The sequence below is a fragment of the Paramisgurnus dabryanus genome, chromosome 1 (genome assembly GCF_030506205.2).
Source record: "Paramisgurnus dabryanus chromosome 1, PD_genome_1.1, whole genome shotgun sequence".
NCBI classification, from domain to species: domain Eukaryota; kingdom Metazoa; phylum Chordata; class Actinopteri; order Cypriniformes; family Cobitidae; genus Paramisgurnus; species Paramisgurnus dabryanus.
Window position 1 is genome coordinate 24,544,789 of NC_133337.1, and position 6,170 is coordinate 24,550,958.

Below are 6,170 nucleotides of genomic sequence, written 5' to 3' on the forward strand. Positions count from 1 at the left end.
ATTTAAATGAAATCGTTTTAATTAATATCATTATATAGTTTAATTACTTAAATTAATCTTGTATAATCGAAGGCATTTAAAAATTAAATTGTAATCTGGTTTAGTATTTTTATCTATTTAACCATATCAAATATATACCGCTGTAACTAAGCTGAACTGTTTAGTTTAAACAGTAAACTTTTAAAAAGACGTATGGTTTAAGTGTGACTTTTAAGCTTAACTATTTAGTTTAAGAAATCAACTTTTAAAAATAATGAATACAAATATTATTATAAAATGTTATCCATTGATTATAAAACAAATCTTTGTAACACATTTAAACCTTAATAAAAGTCATTTAATATCTTAAAGTTCAGTCAAATTATGATCTCTGTCTGTGTCTCCATTGTCTTGTACTGTTTTTTTTTTCCACACCCACCCCTTCACTTTCATTCTGATCTTTTGATAAAAATATGATTATGCACAGTTATACAAAATGAAAACATGCCCGTCCCTCACTTCTGAATGGTTCATGTTATGGTGCGGTGATGGTTGACCTCCTGAAGCTTTGTCCCGTCTTCAGGATGTCTATAGATCAGGGCTGCGTTCCCCGAAACCTTCTTAGCTCTACGTTGTTCTTAAGTTGTACCTTAAGCTGTACCTTATCGTTAATACGTGTTCCCCGAAACGTTCTTAGTTACCTATCCCTTCTGTAAGTCATTCGTTCGGAAGGTTGGTCTGGAGCACTCTTAGCTATACCTTATCCCACTTGACTCCGCTAGGGGCCATGACTGTGATAAAAGTTTGTGTAGATTGCATTCTATATAACTAAATATCTGTAAAAAAAAAGTTGAAGTACACTCCGTGTTAAATTAGTTTTAAATTTAAAGAATAAAACATTCACATAATTAGACATCATTAAACTGATGGTTGTTAGATTTTGTATTACTTTTTTCCAAATAAACATCAGCTGCGGACTATTATTACAGGCTTAAGAAACTATAAAAAAAAAAAGATTTTGGGTGGAGGAGTTGGTGAAACTATGGCAGGCAGCTATACAACGAATCTTACCCTTTCATTTGTGCATTTCATATCCGTTAATACTTTACTTTACCGGCTATTTTAGCTGCAATTAAACAAATCAAGTAAAAATCGCATGCCACGGGAGCACATTCATCACGAAATCATAATTGTTGATATTCCATAATATTATTATTGATCTTAAGTCGACTTTGCATCGAAGTTTTTTAATGTTTTCTAACTTTGAGGCAACTGCATGCCATATTCTTTATAAACACTCAAAAGAAACTGCTCCACTTGATTATCTACTGGTTGTATAGGTCAACAAATTTTCCACATTAAATCTAATCAAAGCTTAAATCTAAAGCAATCATAATATATATTTATATATCATATAATATATATTTTTATGTTATATTTAAGGTAAACAGCCAGGCGCGGCTCCAGAAATGCGTCCATTAAGCGTTATCCGCATTGTAAACGCGCTCCTTGCACATCCAGTGTCCAAGCACAATAAATGCGTGAACTAATGAACAACAGTTTGTTTTTATATATTTTAAGTGTAATGCACAGCCAAGCCAGGTGACTTGCACGACCCACCTTTCCCCTGTGCAACGCATTTATTGGGAACCCCTAATATAAATTATCCTTTAAAGTAAAGGAATAATGGATGCATTGGAGCAGTTTATGCATGATACTTTTGGACATAAAGTTGCGGGTTTTGCACGCATTTGATATAAAATAAAATATACAAGGTTTATATTTAGTTGTTTGCAGTTTGAAATATTTTTACAAGATATTCCTAATAAATGTAACTATTTCTGAAATGTTTCTTTAATAAAGAACACCACTATCTCATAACGCAGCAAAGTCCCTATTACATAAAGTGAATAATTGATTGTCGAGCAATCGATATCAACCTATTCAGCACCATCGCCATGGACAGCACCTGGTAACGTCGTACGTTAGAAAGAATCCCGCTAAGGTACAGTTCGGGAAACACGCCTAGAAAAGGTAAACCTGTAGTTAAGGTTTAACTTAAGAGTCTTCGTAGCGCGCTAAGAGACAACGTTATCGGGAAACGCAGCCCTGATTTTTGGTCATCATTTTAAAAAGCAAACATTAAAACAAACAGTAAATACAGAGAAACAGGTGAATACGCTCAGTCTGTCTCCCTTTGTTAAAACACATCTGTTTATAGCCCTTGTTTCCCAGTAATGTATCGCATCTATTGTACAGGACCCAAAATAAATAACTTTAGTGACAAAATTAGGCATCTGACATGAACACTCATCACATGATGATGATTAATGAGATTAATGAGTGATTCATATCTTAAGTGTGCCAATGAAAACATCCAAGTTTATGGCACATTTTCTCATCTCTCATAATAAAGTTGTGGAATCAAAGTCATTATTGGGCTGTGCTTTGAACTCTCTATAATCCAGTGGTCTATAATCCTATAAGCCAGAGTCTCAATAGTGCATGAATGTATTCAAGTACAGTACCTTTAAGACCTGGGTGTACGTCACTTTTTATGCATATATGCGAGGGTCATACAGTGCTTTGTGAATGCAAATTTTGTCAACACAATTATTTAGTACTCCTCCCATAGTTGTTTGTATATATTTGTATATTCAGAGTGGATTGTGGATGGACAAAAAACACTTGGTATGGAAAAGGGAGCTGTTTGTTTTACTATGTGTTTATACACATGATCAAATAACCTCTTTTTTATGTGTTTTATCAACTTAAAATAATCCTGTAACCCTGACTTTAACCATCTACATGGTAAAGGCCCTGGGTTCTTTGTCTGCTGTTGACTTTTATAAACGTTACATGCGCACCGGCTTGTTTTTGGTTTAGCTTTGTTCTTTTGTGACTGGATTTAGTTTTTTGTTTGTGTGTGAATAAACTTAAAAGCTGTATTTGGATCATCCGCCTGTTTCTCGTTTGTCCACACATTACAATTTAAATATAAAAAGAATATATGATAATAGTTATAGCGGGCCACCTTTCGTCAAACTTTTATGACCCCCTTGACAGGTCGTGTTCTGACAGCTCGTGTTTGACAGGGGGCGGGTATGAACACACATCCGCGTATGCTCTCTATTATAAACGCAGGAACGCAATCTAATGGTGTGAACAGAATATTGTGCATGAAAAGATTAAGATTTTATTTAGATTAAAATTAATACCCTTTAGTCTAAAGAATATAGTATTGATGGGTCCCCTGTGATTTTGTCACAGTTCATTGCTATACACGTACTGAGTATTTCATTAAATAAAATTGTGTTGTTACAAACTTTTAGATACTGCATTGTTTGCCATAAAATAGGTTGTGATCTAAAATAAACCTTTTACTTTTTGACAGAGTTACCATATTACATCTTACCATTACAGTTTTAAAAGACTCTACCTAGATTACAAACCGCCCCTGCTGTGAATTATCTATCACATACGGTCATAAGTTCAGCATCAGAAACTTTGTGTCTGATCAGAAAAATAGTCAATAGAAAATATCAGAATTAAGTTTAACCAGATACAGCTAAAATATTTGTTTCTTGAATGTCTATAAGAAACTTTTGACAAAACAAACGTTTATATCAAACTATATTTGTCATACACGGTGGCACTTCACCTAAAATCTAAAATAATACTTTATTTTTGTCAGAGCAGACAATATAAGACTCATTGTATAATATACACATTTTCACACATGGTTTTAAGAATCATTTAATTGAAAATAAACACCGTAAGATGGGATGAACACGTCTTAAAAACATTTAAAAGTTTATTAACGTCAAATATAAGTTCTCTGTCACCATCGGTGCATGTATACACATGTCTTAATCAGAGACTTGGTTAAAGAATCCCCTAAATCTAAAATAAACCCCTATTTTGCCATAGTGGACAGAATTACATTTATTAAGGTTATTTTAAAACGGCATATATGAACACTCACCCGGCGCTTTGTCAGGCACCGTCGGATCTTTAATATGCGTGAAACTATAGAGCAGGTCATGAAAAGATTCACGGCACTCATAAACCGTTTAAAATTTTATTTAGTTTAGACTTTCGTCTAAAGATTGTAGTATTGACGGCGACGAAGGTTATGGCTCAGGTCATTGGTTAAACTATACACGTATACGGAATATTTAATTAAATATCTTGTGATGTTACAACCAAAAATTTTAATCAGAGCCTTGTTCATGATTTGTTTAAATCTAAAATAAACATTTACTTTTTGTCACCGTAATGGTAAATTATTTTACCAACATTGAGTTTTAGAAATCTCTACTCGTTTACAACACGCACCCGCTGTGAGACAGGCAGTGTTGAAACGCGCCCCGGGCGATAAAGGAGGGGGGATGGGTGAGAGAGACGCAGGCGGCAACTGTCAAAACACAACCTGTCAAACACGAGCTGTCATTAAACATGACAGCATACACTTGACATAAAACACACACAGGGAAAAACAATCCACTAAATGACACGTCGTAAAACGATTACACACTCGCTGTCTAAAGTAGACAGCTTGTACACCGTTTGATTGATAGTCCCGCCCCCTGTCAAACATGAGCCGTCAGAACACGACCTGTCAAGGGGGTCATAAAAGTTTGACGAAAGGTGGCCCGCTATAACTACTTATGATCATATTAGTTTTTTTATATTTAAGATATTACAAAATAACATTTTACATATCTAATTCATTAGTAATTATTACCAATATAAGGTCACACATGTGTTTTAGATGTTGAAAATTGACATCAAACATCGACATAAAATAAACGCAAATCAAACTGCTGTCAAAAACATGATGTCCATTTGACATCCACACACTGATGTTCTTTCAACCTCCGAAATAACAACACAAAAGCAATGCAATGAAAAGTTTCCATGTAAAGTTACACATTTTTTTCAACAAACATAAAATCAATACAAATGTAGTTTTGAAAACGAATGCACCGATTCTGATTGTGAACATAGCAGACATCTATAACTGTCTGGTCCTTCTGTGTCCCATACGGCCGTATCTGACCACAGATCTGTTTGTGTTGATGTCAGTCTCAGATGATGCTGGATTTGACTGCTGTACAGCACCTGGATAAGATGCAATAACTTGTATTACTTGTTATAAACTACAGCATCAAAATGGCCGCTCATACTAACATACCAATTCACAAAATAAGTTTTATTCAAGTGAGCCACACCAGTAAGATAAAGTCAACAGGCAAGTCACCACATTAATAACCAAATAAAAACACACCCAGAAATATACACGGTACAGTGCTAAATGTAATCCAGAGGGATTTTCTGTACCACAGTACAGCCGTGCATACACAAAAACTACGAAAATCAGTCTTATTTCAGTGAAACACAGGTTCCTGTAAATGTGTAAAGTTTGTGCCATCCCCTTCCTAAAGTGCCCTTAGAAGGGGGAAATATCTTGTTTTGAACGCACCTAAAGTCTTTTTCTTCTTTTTTTAATGGTTATGGTGGCTGGCAAGCCAGCTTTAGGTGCAAATACTGCCAACTGCTAAGATGAAGTGTTCAGCATTATGTTAAAAGACTAATAACAAACAAATCACAAAAATCATGGTTTGTTAATGTTTTTGAAGCAGATTCTGCCAATAATATGCGTGTGTGGATGTGAAATAGTCTGGGTATCAAGATTTGGATATTTGATGGTTTTTTTTTGTAGCAGTCTTTTTTTATGTCAATCTCACGCAGTGCTGTAGTCCAGTGGAAATACGCCGTATACCCACTTTCTCTTGTAGCTAAAATCATTAAATCAGTTATTTGTTATGACATATTATATTTAGATAGTGTTGCACTACCCAACTACAGTACTTGACATATATATTTTAGTCAAGAAAACCTATAGCATCAATTTAGAAACCCTGCATTGGGTTAAGAGTGTCATATGTTGTAAAATGTATTTAAATACAGATTAAATACTGTTATTTTTATATTTTTATGAAAAATTGAGGCTTTTATCCAAAGCGACTTACAGTGCATTACAAAGTATACAGTATATTAATGTTTGTTAAAAAATAAACGAATAAACTGTAACTAATAACTACTAGACCAGACTATGTGCAAGGTGAGAGAATAGTTGTTTAATTTTAATGTGTAAACAGGCTAAAAAAGTACTCACAATCCATAAT